Source organism: Crocodylus porosus, unplaced genomic scaffold (genome assembly GCF_001723895.1).
Source record: "Crocodylus porosus isolate Cpor-Errol unplaced genomic scaffold, CroPor_comp1, whole genome shotgun sequence".
NCBI classification, from domain to species: domain Eukaryota; kingdom Metazoa; phylum Chordata; order Crocodylia; family Crocodylidae; genus Crocodylus; species Crocodylus porosus.
This window is the reverse complement of record NW_017728943.1, coordinates 75,769,726-75,788,960: the sequence shown is the minus strand read 5'-3', so window position 1 is coordinate 75,788,960 and position 19,235 is coordinate 75,769,726. Positions and strand designations below refer to the sequence as shown.

Here is a 19,235-nt window from a genome sequence, read left to right as displayed (position 1 = left end):
GGTTGAGAAAGTTGGTAACAGCGTTGCTTTTGAAACTTCCTTTCATTTGAGTGCCTGATTTTGATTTCTCAACCTTTAGTGTTTCATTAATGCTATTTTTTCTACTTTAACTTCTGTTTTTCATAAAGGGCAGTGGTATAAAGAAGAGAGGGAAGGGGAAGACTTGAGCTAGTAAGTCTGTGGCTTGTAAATTCTTAGTTGCAGAATGATGCAGAATCCAGCCATCCTTTGCTGTGAGGTTTTCATAACTGAAGCTCCACACTGCATGCGCTGCTTATGTTGCTGTAACCCCTGGGGTAAGCTTGATTGTGGTAGCTCATAAAGGGACGAGTGTCTTCTAACTAAGCCCTGATTTACCAGCTATCTACATGGAAGGAAAAAGTGTTAGTTTTGAGTAGCTTCTAAGCCAGCTGAGCTCCACAAAGGGACCCTTGCCACCTGTGTCCTCCCCAGAAGCCACCAGTTTTGCCATGAACAGCAGGGAGCACTGACCTTGCCAGTGCTTCTAGTATTAATTGTTGTTTTGCTAATTGCAGAATCCATAATGTTATGAACTATACTAGGGTTGAATTAAAAATGAATTTGAGTTTTAACATAGGACTGCATCTGTCTTTATCCCTGCCTTGATGACTAATGCCAGATTGAGACAACCCCATGCTGGGATGGTAATGACAAAAAGAAATCATGCTTCCAACTAACACTTTTACAACTGCAAAAGCCCTCAAACAGATGCTAGCAAAAATGCTCTCTGGCTTCTACAGTTTACGTTATTTAAGCAAGTGGTGCAAACTCTGTGCACTTGGGAAGGATTTCCCACACACCTTTCCAAACAGACTTGACCTAAGTTTCAGTGACCTCTGAGACAAGGGTACATTTCTGGCCTCAACACAACTTCCGACCAACTGGAAATTGGGGATGGGAAGAAACATCATTTTATTTTCTCTTGTGCACAGATGGTTGCCATTATTTTCCTTCACATTAAAAGAGGAAAAAGAAATCACCCTTGAGACCACCTGTAATGATACCAGACTCAGAAGTTTGCTGGTAAAACCATAGCTGAGAAGGGAGGGTAGAATGGCTGTTGGAAATCAACCCCCCAACACAGCAGCCCTGGGAAATGAACTTTGGCAGTCACACGTATTCTCCTAATCAGCAGCAGCTGTTTCAGGAAGGCACCTTTCCTTAATGCATGCCCTGGTCTGAACCTGAATCTTGGCTGCTTCGCTCCTGTCTTGCTTTCAGTGTCTCTAATTCAGCACAATGCAAAACCACAATCCAACCAATTGCAAGCCAGTAACAAAAGTTACACTTTATAAGGTAACGATAGCACCACCTGTGTCAACAGTCTGTCTAAACATAAAGCTGTCAGATTACGGTCTTAGGGCTTTCTGTTCTGCCTTTTTGTCTCTGCTCTGGTTTCTATAGTGCTACTGCAATGGCAGGTGGAGCTGAAGCAAGTGACGATGGTTAAGCACTGCCAGTTGCTTTTGTCCTGTACCAAATGCAAACTGTAGATCAGCGTTTCCTAACTGGTGTGCCATGGAATCTGGGAGGGTATAGCTCCAGGCAGTGCTGCCACTGCAGCCTTGTGCCACTAGTGTGCCCCAGCCGGCCCCACACTGCCACTGCCCCCCTCCCACTCCTGGTTCCACATCTGGCTGCTGTGCCGTGGGATGAAAAATGTTGGGAAACGCTGCTGTAGATGATCTTGGGCTCCTCTTAGATTATAAAATATAATCTATGAAAGTATTAACGAGCAAATTGAGACAATTTTCTAACTACTGTTATATGCAGAAGAGGCGAAACATGGACAGGAAGATCCGTCTCTGCTGCTCAGGCTGCAATGCTAAGAATAGAAAACAGTTGTTTTTAAATCAAGTCATCATTCTTACAGTGATTGCTTGGGTAATGCAACATGCCAATTAAGCATTTTAATGAAGAGAACTCAAAACAAGCAATATCAAACTGCCCATTTCACATATGGCAGTGTTAAAGGATTATGTCATTGATTACTCCTGAACCAAAGGACAATTAGTTGCAGCAGCTGGAAAAGCCATTTCTCTCAAAGTCACTGTGCATTTCCAGTTATGGGATGGTGGCCTAATGTCCCTGGGGTCTGTGAAGCCTCTTTGTAGACACCTTGTTTCTGGAGGATGCAAGGGTCCCCCTTACTGATGTGGAATGATAGATGAAAAGGAGAGCTAAGTGTAGACTATTATGCCAACTGGATACAGGAAGGTTTTCCATGTTCTTAACAGAAGAGAAGGCAGCAAAATGGTTGGACAATGCACTCCCTTCCAGAAGCTCAGGTGATCAACATCCCTTGGGAGCATAATGGAGCTTCTCTAACTACTCTTTCACAAAGGGTTCCTGGTGCTTAAAGCGCCAAAGGGCAGTGTCCCATCACTGAACTCAGAGAAGCAACTCCCAAAGATCAGCAGTTATGGGGAAGTAAACTTGATCTGTGTAGGACGCTTTCAAACTGGGAGCAACCACACAGGTCTTGGAAACATTTGGTATGCAGGCTGTTCCAATCTGTCTCCAGGGACAGTGCAGGAAGGTAGCTGTAGCTGTATGGACAAGTGGTCAAAATTAATTTCCAAGTCAGGAAGGGAACCAATTCAATTTAAACAGTAACTGCAATAAAAATATTTTTTGCTTAAAGAAACCTATTTGTCCAACACTTCCCTGAATACACTCTGTCCAGTGTGTTGTGACCAAACCCTATACAATAGTATCATTTGGTCTAGAGAACTAAAGTGATAATGGGACCCAGAGGGACTATACTTCATCTACCTGGTTTAAAACAAAATTGAGATTACTCAAGATCCAGGCTAACAATGGTTAATTCTATACCTTTCAGAATCTACTATAAGCAAATACAAAATGTGCTCCTCATAAATGTTGGGTTTTGAATGGACCATTAAGGTATGCAGCATTCTACCTCCCATTCTCTTCTAAGAAAAATATGAACTTATTATATAGTAGTAATAATTTGCACTGTATAGCTCTCTTTTTCCAAGAACTGCAAAGCACTTTGCAAATGTTAGCACATTAATCCTCCCACCAACAGTTTATTCCTCTGCCTTTCCCTGAAACATCCAGTGCTGGTCACTGTAAAATGAAATTCTGGCATAGATAGGTATAGGTATAACAATTGCTATGTTAGAACAGTGATTGTTAATTCTATGGCTTTGCACTGATTTTATTTATAACCTATTTCTTTGCTGTCATTCTGGATGCTCCATGTTTTCCTGGTACTTCCTTTTGTTTCTGTAAAAGAGCATTTTTATTTATGGCAGCCCAAAATGGCTCAAGATTCTGTACATCTGGGGGAGGGAAAACCCACAGAATTTTCCGCTATTTATACCTTAGCATTTGTAAGCCCTGATTAGTCAGTGGTTGGTTCACAACACTAGTATAACTATTTTTATACAATGCCCTGAGAAGCTTTTTAAGGAAAGTGCTTTGTAAGTGGAAACTATATTGTTCAGCAGTTTATTTCCTTGTAAGTAGAGCATTTTTCAATCCATAATGCTTGGAACAATGGGATGCTTTTCATCTGTACAATAAGATGATTTTCGGTGTTTTACCGAGTTTCTTGCCATAATGATGATAATATAATTTGCAGTCCCAGAACAGTTGTACTTGGTACTCCCAAGGTGACCTCCACTGACCCTTTTTTCCCGCCAGAGTGATTTCCTCTTATGGAAAAGTCATTGTAATGAGACAAAAAGAAAACCTGAATTCAGTAGCCTGAAGTCCTAGTCAAAACTTTCTAAACAGCACTTCTCTAGTGATCCCATAGAGGTCAGAATTTGTGTTTTTCCAATGTACAGCACTGATTCAATTTAAGATGTAGTATGAGAATGCGATGAGAATCTAAACAGAACAGTACCTTTTTACAGCAGCGTGGTAGTAGCACCAGACTCAGGCCTGTACTGCACATTATTGAATTAGCCAGTAAATGAGGACAATAGAAATGTCAGGGGGAAATGTATCACAGCCTGGATTTGGTATAGTTTTTGGAAAAGCACCATTTAAATAATTTATTACATGACTCTCCAGTCTGATAGGACATGCAGAGAAGTCTATTTTACAGAAGTAACAAAGGCTGAGGTTTACATTTCAATTCTGCACTGGCTAAAATATAGATGCATAAACCTAAGGAAGGAATTGTGCCTCAGAAGAGGCCCAAATTTTCCTCCTCTCTACTAGGAATGTGCTACTAGTCTGTACAAGTAAGCTATTATCCCCGCCAGCTCAGCTCTGCAGAGGGAGACACTGGAAAAGAAATCAGGTTCCACCCAGTTCACACCCTCTCTTAGGAGAGAGAGTTGCTGGTGTACAGCCTCCACTCAGCCCTGCGTACCAGGACCACGTACTCCAGTAGGGTGCACAGAAGTGTACAGAGAACTATCTTGCTCCTTACACAACTGCCCAGACACACCAACTGAGCTGCAGTCTGGCCCTTACTAGGAAGAAACGTTCTACAGCAACACTTGCTGAGTCTGCTCAGAAGTTGGAAAAGCCTGCGGTTTTGTGCAAGAGTTATGGGGCGTGAGCATTAGTGCAGTTAGCCAGGGTCCACACGCTCAGGAGAGCTGTAAGGTATCTATGCTGCTAACCTTTGAAGCATGCAGGCTTGGAGCAAGTGCCTAGGGCTGTTCTCAGCCACAGACCCAGTCTTGGCAGAGAGGTGGTATCGGCATGGCCTACCACTCTAGCTGCTGCTGCTTGTGTTTGCGGGCTGAACACTCAGTGCCAGCCTCCCCCTGCACTCATCTGGATATCAGCCAGGCCTCCTTCCTGTCTCCTGTCCAGACTCCTATTCTTGGGAGCAGTGCTAGTTTTTCCTGGAGTGCTGTTGTGTTATGGCCTTTGATATCCATGTCAAGGTTAAGACTTGTTCACCACTCTGGAGTTGAGCAAGGGCAGCACAAAAGCTAGGCCTTAAGTATATGTAGATAACTAAAGAATATCCACTACAGACCATCAGTTGGGAAACATCAAAACCAAAAACACACCACACAATAGTTTGCATCAGCCATCAGGAATTTGCACCCACTTCCTGACAGATTTCTTGATGGTTCATTACCAGTGATTAATCAGTCTGACCGTTAACCCCATGCATTCCTGAGAGATGAGTCTTAAAACAGACTCTCCTGAATACATTTTCCTTTCTTCTTGAAACATCTTACTGCACAGGGCTTTCCACCATTTCTGTGTGGATCAAAAAACAGCATAATAGAGACCTAGATTTCTCCAGAAAATTTTTTGGTTTGTGGTGGATATTGAGAAATATTTTAAGACTGAAAAAAACCAGTCACAATTCTGCAAATTTTATATAGGTTTAAAAAGCCCATTTAGAGAGCCTATGGGGAGCTCATAACCCAGGGTACATGGTACTTCACATTTTGAAAGCCCTCACACATCAGTTGTCTGGGAAGTAAGTAATTTACTGTTCTCAGTGCACAGGATGGGAAAGAGACACAGAAATTAAGATCAACATTTCTGAAGCATCTGCTGGGAATATGTCCACACAACCCCTAAATGAGACTGAGAAGAACCCTGCTCACTTGCATCCAGCTCACAGATTTGTGCGAGGATTGGCTTGGTGTGACCATGAGAGTACATATTGATACCAGGCTCTCCCAAAGCTGTTTCTTGGCAGGAGGGCCACTTTTGTGCATGAAGCGGTACAGGCATATTTCTAGGTGTTTGCATCAAGAGAGCTTGAGATTCAGGGATGTTAAACATCTACAGTTTACACTGGCTTTAAATGGGACTTCTATATTTTCAGCAACTCTGAAAATCAGAACCAAGTTGGGAACCCAAAATCTGAAGCATCCAAAAGTGATGCATACTTGGGAGAATTCAAGTCCAGGTGAGCTGCCAAATGCTGCACCATGACATTAGTTTGGATCGGAATTCAGGACTTACTGCTTAGTTTGCAAGAAAAGCAATCCAAGACGTTTGTGTACTTGTAAGTTTGTCTTGGATCGTGTTGATAAGACCACGGCAAGGGGTCACCTACAGAGAAAGCTCCATTCTTTTATGTCATTACACTCTGAACAGCCACTGACTGTAGGAAACAAGAAGACAAGCAGAGAAACTGTAATCATGAATACCTCTTCACAAGTTATTTAATCTCTGCTACAGAGAAAATCCAAAAGGAGGTGTTGACCCACAGGGGTTGTCAACCCATATCAAAACAGCCTGTAGAGAGCTGAAGCTCATATAAACTCTTTTCAGTACTAGATAGCATTGGTGAAAAAAGGAATGTTTCTCTGGTATTCAATGGAGTAAGCATACTGGACCAGGAACATTAAACTTAGTTCTGAACATAGATTTATCCTGCTGAATCTGTGAGATTCTCCTTCCAACTCAAACAATTTACCACTAATTTGGTTTCAATCCTGGTGCGGTAGATATGGAAATTTTGGACCATCTCACTTAGGATGTATTATTGGGTAGATTTTTAGTTGAACCTGCAATCAGCCTTTTCTTGGGTACCTTCCATTTCCTTAGTTTCATTTGACCTGTGATCTGTGACCTCCTTTTCACTTTATCTGGAAGCTCATACACCTAACAGAGAGACAAAAAACCAGCTGGAAAAAAAACTCTTTTCTGACTAGAACAGTTGTACGAATCTTAGGCCACTGGCAGAAGTTACACTTAAGATATGATTAACCAGCTAATCACATTTTAAGTAGTCACCCATATTCATGCAATTAATGGTGCAATAAACTAAGGAATAAGCCATAAAGTTATTACCCATAATATGTGGTTGGTTCCCATTGCACCTTATACTGAATGTGTGGCCAGTGCCAATCAGCTAATCAGCCTTTGAAGGGCTCAAGTGCACTGGGGGAGTGCACCAGAGTCTTGAAGGGCTCCAGTGCACTGCTGAGACTGGGGATGCCAATCAAATGACTGGTGCTCTGAGCTCAGGTGTACTAGGCACCTGGCTTCCTATTTACTGACACAGGGAGCTGGACTGCCCCTGTATGGCAATCGGGTGCAATTTAGATCTGATCCCCAAAGCCACAATGTGTGGCATGGCAGGAGGCGCAACTGTTGGGAGCGTGGATCAGATCCCGTTGTGCCTTCAACTGAACAGCTGTGAGCATCCTCATTGTATCCAAAGACAATGCAATGCAACTCTTACCACTCCCCGAGTCCTATAAAACTGCCTTTTCCTATAGCTATCTGGAAGAACAAGCCCATATGGCAAGGCTCGAATTGCATAAGCAAAAGGATGTAGAGTGGTGTGCAGGCATCAGTGATAATGATGATAACAACGGATCTAAGTTGCCAAGTTTGAGAATGTTCCAATACATGTTTTGCTACAGGGATACAGACTAGCTGTGTAGCTAGATCTACGCTTCCCCAAAGCTAAAGGGGCTGTACAGATCCAAACTACTGGTTCAAGCCCAGCTCTAAACGTAGCACCTGTGTTTGAAAGTTCCCCACAGCACTTTCTCAAGCTATTTCTCAGATCTCTACAAATCAAAACCAGTATTCTGTTCCTGGTGTTGGCTTTACTTATCTCACTTCCCCAAGAATTATGTTGCCCCCTCCATAATTTCTGTCTTTCATGCTACCTAACAAATTTCTATCTAACAAATGCTCACACTTATACATTAGTTCACAATTCCTGTTTAAGAAAAATACGTCCAAAATAATGGGACTGTATCCCGACCGCCACCATTCCAGCAGCTCAAAACAGCTGGATACGCTGCAGACTGAGTTAGCAGTAGATTCCCCTTCCCCAATGGGGGAAGCTGCTTGAGTTCTGCTAGGGGTGGGAGTAGCCTTTAGCAAACTCCAAGAATTTAAAGCAAGCTATTGAAACGAGGACATTAACACGCTAGTAAAACAGTGGTATCCATGCTTGCTTTTTTTCCGTCAGAATGAACAACACCAAAAGACTTTTAGGCCATATTGCCATGTTACTACTAAGGGCAGCTCCCAGGCCCACTCTTTACCTTGAAGTCCCCATCTATCCACAAACTTATTAAATCTCCCCTTCCTACCCCTCTGCCACAGTAGCACTCTATCAATCTCTCGAGTATCATAGCCTGAGGCCAAGGTTTGCACCTTTAGTACTCATCCAGGAGCTGCGCAAGGTAGTACAGGAAGTCTGCCATCAGTTCCACTGCACCCAATTTCCTATCTCTGCTCCTGTAATTAGAGTCAAACACAGAAGGAGAGACTAGCAATGTGGGTGTGACTGAGAAGGGCTCTCTTGGAACTTCCCATTCCTCTGGGAATCAATCGGCCCACTCTTTGCTTCTCCTTCCGTACTTTCTGCATGCTGCTGCAGCAAGGTAATCTTGACAGGGAAGGATGGCTCACGCAGCCAGGAGCAGCAGAGGACAAGAATTCAACTTGCTCCAGAACAGAGAGATAGGTATACAGGAATTGATAAGACACAACGCTAGCACACACACTACTCCAACCTCACCTAGAACTGTTCAAAAGGCCTTCTTTTCCCCGCCCCCAAGTAAAAAAAAAATCCATCTATCTATCTATCTATAGATATCTCTCTCTAGATATCTATAGATAGATAGATAGATTTTATCTATAAATCTATAGATAGATAGATAGATATAGAGAGATATCTATATATAGAGAGAGGTATATATAGATCTATAGATCTATAGAGATATATAGATCTATAGATCTAGATATATAGATCTATATATATAGACTTTTTTTTCATGAATACCTCTTTTAAAGCCACAGTATCTAGCCTTTGTTTGCTGCCCACAACATCTGGTAACCTCTGTGCTACACATCCTGGAAAAACATTAGTAGTTTTTGTCACTGAATTAATTGTGGGCATGTTGTCTTGGCAGCTTTTTCATTTTTCTTCTGGCCAATCTGATATAATCTTTTTGATGAGTGTTCATGTTTAATCTTTCCCTTTTTTGACTCAGCAAGATATGATCTACAAGACAGAACTACTCTTCTTTCAGATTACAGTCTTTTCTTGTGTCAGCCAGTTCAGTAGAACAGCAGTACTCAACCTGTCAGCCCTGAACCAGGGGGCTCAAGAGGATTCACAGTGGTGCAATCTCTTTCCCCTCCCTGCAATGTATGGTCTCCCATGTAGTATTTTGTCTGTCACTTTTCAGATGCCAGATTACTTTATATACAAGCATGTGGATACCATGGTGGGTTCTTGGAGGCTCATTGGTAACAGGCACAAACAATTCTGGGGACAATCTGGAGAGGGTCAGCCCAGTGTGTGGCCACAGTATGAAAAGGGCTGAAAATGTTTCTGTAAGACGCATACTTTGGCAGGGTTTCCTTATCATATTGCCTTACTCTGTCAGTCACAGGAAATTCTGTATTTGCAGTCTGATTGCCCCAGAGCATTGTTTGTGACTGCACACATAGAGACCATCACTTAAATATGCACTTAAACAAATCCAGCAAGGTGTCTATTGAGTGTGAATGACTGAGATGGCAATAGCAAACAACAGTTCAACATAAGAGTTCTTGCCCCTGGCTGTAGGGGTCTATTTTGCAGGATACAGTTTCCCCCCTGGCCGGGCAACTTTGTTCAAGGGCATTATCCCTTCCTTATTCAATCTTAAAATGAAGTCACAGGCCCTAGGAAGGTGGACACAACCTTTCAGAGGTGTTCTCCATTTCTCCCTCTGTGTCCAGCCATGTGCTTTTAAACTGAATTAAGAAATCCACTCCCCAACCACTTGGGCAGCTGGCAGACATCACTGCCAAAAGTTGGAATCTGCTTTTCCACTTCCCAGTTGTACTAGGAGGGATGATTTTTTAAAAATTCTAAACAAAACCCTGAGGAATGTGACGAAATCATTATGTTCAACCACAAACTGGCCCTAAATACCCATTCCCACAGGTTGCTGCCATTACTCACCCAAACTTGTTATGTTTTTAGCTTCCTTTCATTTGGCTAAACCCAAAGGGTCTGTAAAATACCTTCTTGTCCAGGGTACAGGCAGAGACATTAACCCTTTCACTCTTGAAAATAAATACAACTTGTGACCTTTTCCATGGTTAGGGTTTGCAAAAGCAAGCAGCCCGATTTCCACATCATTTTCATTTCTCTGTTCTTGTTATTTTAAAACCCATGTTATGTAAGACCATAAATCAAATTCAGATCTTTCTTGGTTTCTGTAGTGACCAAAATATCCAGTTGAAAACCCATTGAAGGAAATTGGGTCTCAGTTCAGTTTGCAACCAGCATCTCTGGTAAACGCAGGGAGGAGCAGGACCTTGGAGCCTGACCTTCCCTCTCCCTGCAGGGTCAGGCTGAGGTACTCAGCACTGGGGTTCTTCTTGCTACTGCCCAGTCTGTATTTTTGTTCTGTGGAGAAGACACTAATTTTCACAGAAGAGGATTCAGCACTTCTGATCAGAGTACCGTTACTAAAAGAGGAAGAAAAGGAGGCTCCTTGGCATATCTAGGATGACCACAAATACAAGATGAAAAAGTGATGACTAGATTATTAGCATGGCCAAGAACACATTGCAGCAGTATGCAGTGGCTCACTTTTTCAACTTCAGCCCTTCCTACTGCTCAGGCCAGAAAAAGCAATTGGGCTAGTGATGTTCTTGGTTCCTAAGGAGTGCCAGCTTTTAGGAGCTATTCTTAGCAGCAGGAGCGTACACAAGCAGGCGTGGCTGCCCACTGGTTGGACTAGTCCTCCATCCTCCTAACTGTCGGTGAGAGAGGACACTCCTGAGTGTACAGGTCTAAATAGTATTCATGCAGTGCTGCACAGGTATCTCAAGGGTACTGTGTCTCCTGCTGACACTGAGTAAGATAGATAACGAGGGGGGATAATCCACAAAGAACCCTCTTGGTTTTGGCATTGTGTTGGACTGCCTTAAGTGTAGGGGGTGTCCTCAGCAGAGATGTGTGTCAAGGATAGTACTATAGTACACTCTGCTACAGCTGTTTTGGCTGGTGCTGACAACCAAACGAAGTCTTGGGGAGGTTATGTCTTAGAAAACAGCCCAGACCCGTGATGGCACAAAGATGGCTAGATACCTTCTCTGTGGGCACGTCTACACATGCATTAGCGTGCTTTTCCTAATGTGCATCAAAATTTAGTACTTCCAACGTGAGGTACTAAATTAATGCACATTAGGCTGCCCTAATGCACAGTAGCACCAGTGCATGCTTTTTAGGTGACACCTAATGTGCAGCAGTATCCTGTTTTACTGCACATTAGTGTAATAGCATGTTTTTTTACATGCTGCTTTAATGCATAGTAAAATAGGCCTCTGTGCATTAAAGCACATGTGTTGACGTACCCTACGTTAAGCCTTCTGTTCTGCTCCTGGACGTGTGGCAGAGAATCTGAGTTCAAGACCAAGATTTTGATTTAGCAACACCCCTTCTGGCCTGGAAACATTTCTGTCTCTCTCTCTCACACACACATATTTGGAATGGTGCACAAGTGTTACCCACACCCATATAATAAGATGTTTGAAACAAAGCTCACAACTGTATCCTGGACTGGGTAACTCTGTTATAGAGCTGTAACAGTGGAGTCAAAGTCTCTGTGTGGCACCTGCATTGCTGTGCAGCTCAGCTCTGAGCAGAGTCCTACAGAAGCTTTCATCACCCCCCAGCACTCTGTTCACTGCACAACAACTCCACGTTATTCCTGACTTTCTTACTTTTGTTTTTCACAGCTTCTGTAATTGAATGTATAAAAGGTCTCCTAATTTAAGCTATGCAAGGCAAAGTGCCTAGAGCCAGTCTCTGCTCTCTTGAGGCAGGGTGTAGGTATGCTGCATGGTTTTGTTATAAGACCACATTAGATAACACACTGAAAAGGACTAATTCATACAGCTCACATTTTAAAAACTAATTTGGTACACAGCCTCTGCAACTAAGACTTGATCTGGGAATCTGGCTAGGGAGTCTGGGGTAGGGCCATACTGATATACTGGTACTGTAACAGCTGGAAGAGGTGCAGTCTCTAGGCGAAGCAGGGTGATGCACCTGAAAGAGAGAGACTTGTGCTGCTGCACTGGCCTACCAGCTCATGACAACAGGTCACGTGAACCCTTGTTAAGCTGCTAGTGTCTCAAACACCAACACGGCTGTATGGCATGCCTGGTACTATGGCCTAAACAATGACCTGGAGGAAAATCCTTGCACCATTCCTAATGTTCTTGTACCTGTCTTTAAGAAGAAGCACGGATCAGTGGTCAGCGTTCTCACCTGGGAAACAGTCAATATTTGGCTGCTACAGACTATTGGTGCAGTCAGTCTCTCTGGACTCTGGGCAAGCTGCACTAAATAAAAGTGCCCAAGTGTCATGTGCATCAGTGTCTCTGTGCTGAAAAATGGCAGCAGGGCGCTTTGAACTAAAGCTCATTTGATGAACTTTAGTTCAAGTCACCCCACCACCATTTTTCAGCACAGGGATGCTGATACACATGACGCTAAAGTCTGCTGGAGCCTATTAATTTTCACGCTCTAGCAGACTCAATTACTTCAGTGTGCTGGATTTCCAGCACAGCAGAACAGGCTCTCTGCATGCGTATAGGAGCCCTCTCTACCTCAGTTCTCAGTCTGGAAGTGTCTGGCCTTCTCTCAAGGTTTGTTAGGAGGATGCGTGTATCAGACTTTCTGAGGAACTCGGAGAGGACAGTGACTGGGTCCAAATGTATACCCAAAATAAAATTTTGAGTTCATCGAGAAGGAAATGGGATATTGATACCTGGAGCTTCTGGACAACTGAGCCAAATAATTCCCTGCATACAGAAGTATCTGACCTCAGGGTCACTGTTCTGTTTTAGCTCTAGGGAGCTCTTCACAATTAGATGAGAGAGCAAGTTAAATATTGGTTTTAAACATATTTTCCATTCCACAGCTTCATTAGATACTCCTTGTAATTTGGTACACTTTGTGGCAAATACTAACCCTGCTTCAAGCCCTCTTCTCTCTGTCAGCTGTATCTCTTGTTAAACTATGCCTTTCCAGCTAGAAAGAAACTGGACAGAGTTGTAAGGTCCCTTCCACTCAAAGGCAGGCATGGAGAGGGATTTGGTGAAATCCTGGGTGGCTAAGAATAAGATCAGAATAAGGCAGGGTGTTAAATGGACTCCTCCACTGGAAAACAGTCCTGCAAACTGTAGTGTGCAACCCTGCATCTGTTTGCTCATTTTATTTAATTTTTTGTGTTAAGAGATTAAAGCACAAAGCTACCAAGCAAATAAAAAGTCTTTTCCTCATCACAGTGTTGTCTAATGGTTCAAACAGCACTCAGAGGTCCATTACTGCTAGACTGTGGTCTTGAGTGTGCCACACCCGTCCCTTGGATAACCCCTGGGCAAGGCCTTTTGACCCAATTTTTCAGTGCTGATCAGCACTTTCAGAATTGTGGTCACTGCCATTTTGGATTTCATTTCTTTTGCCTGTAAAAGGGTTAATACATTTTTCTCATCTCAAAGGAGTGGTAAGTCTCAAGCTTTTCAAAGTGCTTGGGATTCTCTTGCATTTAAACAAGTGCAAGGTGTTATACGTCCCTGTCTCTCCTCCTCCTCTTTTCCTCATTTAGCTCCTGATATTCAAGGGGATGAAAAACGTTTGCAAACCTCTGGAATTACTTTCTACTGGTCATCTGTTTATCCTCAGTCATTTGACCAAGTTTTCTGAGACTGGAGTGTATTACAGAGTCTGAATCAGAAGCAGAAGCTGTGATGAGCAAACAGATTCACATCTACACTTAATTAATTGTGAGTCAAGTCAGATACAATGATTTCAGTCATGTGCCCTTTCACAGTTAAGCTGAACTTCAGAAAATAATAGATGCTGTTTTAAATAGATTTTCAGTATGGCTGGCCGGTTGGAGTGTCTGGCAGGTTAATTTATTCCTTATGGTTTTTCTCTCCTCATATTCAATGGATTCCATATTTGTGAGAGAGGGAAATCACAAGGCTAAGTCAGAAAGCGGACTATTACTGGAACTAAACTTATTTATTGACTAACTTATTTTGGTTCCATGTTAAATAAAGGAAGCTATTATACCATTGGCTTGTGGGATGTTAATGGGGGCTCTGGGCATAATTACTCTGTGTTGGTGTGTGAATAAATCCCACTGATGGTCAAGTTGTCTGCCTGACAGAAAAAGTGCTTTCAAACAGGACCTCCCCTTCATGATCAATGCACTTCCCCTCTCGTACTACAGCTCTGGGCAGGAAAAGGTTAACCACCCAACAACATTTTTCTCTCCTTAGCAAGTTACAGAAGTCTCCATTAAATCCATTGTCTGCCAAATGCTTCATTGACTAGCAGCTGCATTTTTATTCTGGTGAGAGATAGTTGAAACAAAAATCGTTGTTCTTTGTGCAAACTGCTTGCTAAATAATGGACAGCTACAAGATTATTAAACAGCAAAGGCAAAGGCATTTTATAATATTAGAGTCAACCACAAGTTCCACTTCTGCTGATGCACAGAATTTTCAGTAATTAGTCACTGCATGGAGTGTTGTATTTATATCCCTTTGAGCCAGAGACGTTAGGCCACAAAGTCAGGAGACAAAGGATTGCTGTTACTAACACGGCTGTTTCTGGTTTATAGGCTGTAGCTTTATTTCAGTGTCCACTTCACTTTTCTGGCTGAGCCATCCTTCAGAAGAGGAGAGAAAGCTAAGCTGGACAAAGTTAGTGTAAATGAAGTTGCCCACCACAAGAGCTCTCAGCTCTACAAAGAGAAAGCATCTCAGTGTCAGTAAGGCCCCTAAAGCAGGAGAAGGGCTAAGAGACAAGTTTGTGAAGGATTTCTAAGTTCTGTTCTCCTTTCTAATGTAGACTTCTCACATCTAACACATGTAAATGTTATCTCCATTTTACAGGTAGAAAGGCTGGGGCACAAGCAAGCCAGGTGACTCATCCAAGGATATGGAGTAAGTCAGTGTCAGAGTGTTTTTTACCTAGTCCCTTCTCAAATCACTAGATCACACTGCCTTCATTGAAGCACAGTCGCACCACAGACAGGGATACTGTGGTATATTTAATCGACTAAAACCATCTGCTCTCATCACACTTTTTATAGAACAACACAGTGCAAGGCAACTTCACAGTTCAGTACAAAGCCACTCATAGGATCCTTTTTATCACTTTCAAAACAGCATCTTCAGTTTACTTCAAACAGTGCAAAACGATGAGAAGATTTAATACATTGTAACAAGAAACTATAAAGAAAACCTAGGAGGAGTGGAACAGAAAATGTCTGCTGACAAATTCGCATTGCAACAAGCTCTCCCTTTGCATCTTGTTATATAAAAAAGATTAAAGGTAACATTTATGGTCAGGAAATTCAGAAGCATGTCAAACAGCTTCCATTATCTGCCTTGGAGAATGCTGCGGCCTCAGACTGTGGGAGACTATACAGGATATGTTATAGGCATTTTTACATGTACTCCAGGAGGCGTGGGGGGGGGGCGCTTTAATTAGTGAGTTGCGCTAATTAAAAGCACCCGATTGTCACGTGTATCAGCATCCCCGTGCTGAAAAAATGGCAGCGGGGGCACTTTGAACTAAAGTGCCCCATTGCCATTTTTCAGCATGGGAATGCTGATACATATGACTCTAGAGTCTGCTGAAGCATGTTAATTTTCACACTCCAGCAGACTTGATTAATCGAGGATCTCCAGTGTATTGGAGCAGGCTCCCTGCACATGTATAGAAGCCTTATATGCTTGCGTCAAGCATTAGCTATGACAAAGCAGAGGAAGACAGGTATTTTATCCCATTCTTTAAGCCAAGGGCTAGGGACAGACATTACACATAAACTGGTTTAAGTGATCAGAAACTGGTTTAAACCTGTAACAGAACAGATGTTCACTGCACATAAACCAGTTTGAAAATGGCTGAAACCAGTTTGAGATAAATCTGGTTGAATGTAGTATCAGACGTAACTGATTTGGGTCAGGCTGCTTTATGGAATGCCTGTCCCAGACCCCTTCCTGCATAATATCAGACTCCCCCAGGAACCCCACATGCTCTTGGGCTGGGTGGGGCTCTCTGCTCCAGGCCAGCAGGGCTGGCCCCTCCCCTCTGCTCCCTGGCTGCAGCTCCGGCAGAGACTTCAGGCATCTGCCTGGCTTCCCCCTGCTCGCCCCCTCCCCCCCCCTCTTGTAAGCAGGGATCCTCCCTCCTCTGTGCCTTACACAGAGGCCTCTCAGCATTAGCTGGCAGACCACATGTTGGCTATGGAGACAGGACAGGCTTAGGGACTTTTGGAGCTAATCAACAGGTAGTTGGTAATGTCCCTCCTTCCTTGGAACAAGTTGTTTAAGAAGAGCTTAAACTAATGAGAGATCCTTTTGTTTTGGTGATAAATGCTGTTGGCCCCTTCACTACCTCACTAACCAGTGAGGGGAGGGAATCCCTCCCTAATCAGAGCCTCCTGCTGCGGCCTGGCCACGCCCCCCCTCAGCTCAGCACTATAAAAAGGGAAGGGTGGGCTGCTCTAGCACCCCCCAGCTTCTAGCCTAAGCCATTTTCTCAGTTCAGAGGAGATGTCTGCACAGTTACAAATGGATTCAGGCTAGGCAGGTTAGATTAACCTCTAAAGATTGGATCAATTCAGGCTCAGGCTTTTTGAATGTCTGCCCCTAGCCAACAGAGTCAAACATCTGGCTCATGGTGCTCCTAGAGGAGGTAGGATGAGTGAGGGTAGGACCAACCACTGAATTCCAGGGTATAGAGTTGTGTTAGGGACACATTATGGTGACAGTGGGGCAAGCAATTGCTATGTTAGGCCCTGAGTTTTCCTGTGCTGACACAGTAGTGCAGGCAGCACAATGGATAATGCCACCCACCACTGGAGGCGAGTCTGGGTCCAACCCTCAAAGAGCCCTGCGGTCTGGATCTGGCCAAGAGGGCAAAACAACTTTTACACCTCTGCCTTCTATAAACTCCCCTGTCTGTGATCACCTATGTCACCTCAAGCTGTGATCTCCTCAGTTCTCTCATCAAAGCTCTGACCAGTATCAGGACAGAAGAGATGGACAGAAGAATATCTGGTGGCACCAGAAATTCAACAGGTTTGCCATGGGCCATGGTGATGTTACAGATGCTGTGTTTTGGCTGAGATATAAACCAGATACTTGTTCCTGCAATAATTATGGGAACACTTAAAAAGGGGCTCCAAGCCTCCTCCAAGTGCTGTGTGCACAATCTTCACCGATTATGTGAACAGACAGCACTTCCATGTGCAAGTCAGGATGCAGATACTAAAATACCCAATTCTACATGCCCAACTGTGGGATTCAAAAGCTACTGAACAGCAGGCAGTTTGCAAAACAAAAGAGAGCTAGTCCTGGTGGTAGTCAAACTCCAGCTTGCATATTTTTTTCTCTCCTGATGTAAATTCTCCTCAGCAATTCAGTGAAATATAATTTGGAGATGTAAACAGTGCCACAAGTCATACTTCAAATGACTGCAAAGAGGAAAAGGCATGATTATAGCTGGAAAAGAAAGGCTTTAAAAGAGGCTAAAATAACAAGGCAAAAAAGGAAACTTTGAGCAAAGGCTGCATACTGTCCATATGTTCCCTCAGACAGAGGAAGTTGTGGACAACTTGTATCACCCCAACCTTCCCCATTAACAGACTTGATGCTCCTCCAAGGATGTTATATCCTGGTATCCAGTGGCAGCTGCTGTCACAAACTAAGGAGAGTCTAGCCCTCAGAGCCTAAGTTATGCTGCTGTTCACCATACTGATAATCCCAATTTGTCACACCTGACTTTAGCTTGACAGTTTTCACTCCTTGTTCCATGTTGCTGAGTTGTGTTGGGGTGAGTTGCTAAAAGTTGCTGCATCCCACCTCAGCTGTGGATGAATTTCAGCAGTAGGCAATCTGATTCATAATTTATAGGGACACACAATACATGTGTGTATGTGTGTATTATATTATCTATTTGTATGCAAGAGTTGTAAAGCATTCTGCTGCTAATTGGAATAGAAAGCAGTATATAAACAGAAGATCATTAACTTTTAAAGCTATTTTAATCTGGTTCTGTGTATTTAATTTCAAGGAAAGTGAAAAATAGCATCCTTTAAAAATAGGAAAGGAAAATTCATAAATGTAATTTGAAACAGATAAAAAATACTGTAGTAGATCCTCTGGAGCTTGGTATATTATCCTATAAGTTAGCCTTATTCAGATTACATGTATTAAAATCCTCAGAGTACGTGTCCAGATGCTAGTGTTAAAATGACATGGCTCTATTTGTTTTTATTTTCTCCATAAAAGAAGAATCAGATCATATTATTTATTGATAATTCATTAAATTATCCAAAATTATCAGAAATTTGGTATTCCTAAAAACTGAAATATATATACAAGCTTATCATGAACGAGTCAATTGAAAGGAATGTCACTTCTTTCCGACAGAGGTTTTGTTACAGTATGTCATTATAACAAGAGAAGCAGATGTTTGGGCCTTACAATACCCCATCTTGCAAAACTTCCTTCTAAATCACTAGTTGTATACTAGATTTCTTATACTGTCTATGGACAGTTCTGCTAACAGTCCTGGGAAACTTCACATACTTTAGTAAAGCCCACATTAAGATAATTAGTGATAAAAAAAAATCTACCAAGTCATTTTTTTCCTTCTTTATAGAATGAAGTTAGTGTGGCTGAAAAATGCCAGACTTGCAGCTCTAGATACTCATCTCCTTGTTTATCCACAGAATAGATGGGGCATGCCAGCTTTCCCTATGGTTTGACCATCCATCTCTTATCCTGACCCAAACAGACCAGCTCCAAAACTGAGGGGAAAGTTTAGCTTCTAGGTTCAGTCTGATCTCTACCCTCGCTGATAAGACTGTTAATGAGATGAGGGCTGGGACACATCATCTCTGGTTCAACTGTATTCAATTCTGTATTTGTTTGGCTGTATCTATGCAGGTTTTTTCCTCTCAAATGTTTCACGGTCGCTGTCACCAGTGGAGAGGAACCGGAGGCAGGAATGAGGGCAGTGCTACTATAGAGAGAGCTTCTGGTTACATACCGCTCATGGCAGGCTTAGAGGACCTGATACAGTGCTGTCAGTTCTCCTGATCTTATTTTGGATCTTGCTGAAAGCCTTGTCTGCTGAAATGATGAGATTGCATCGGCATCTCGGCATCCAAGTAAGCTTCTAGCTCTCATGGTTGCAAATCTGACCTGAGGGCACTCTAAATACTCAGAAACCAGAATGCTATAAA

General features: G+C 42.8%; 1 protein-coding gene across 5 annotated transcripts in view; it reads right to left on the bottom strand.

Moving 5' to 3' along the window:
- RBKS (ribokinase) overlaps positions 1-19,235 on the bottom strand; it is a 92,707-nt gene that overhangs the window by 1,611 nt on the left and 71,861 nt on the right. The gene's annotated exons all lie outside the window — the stretch shown is intronic.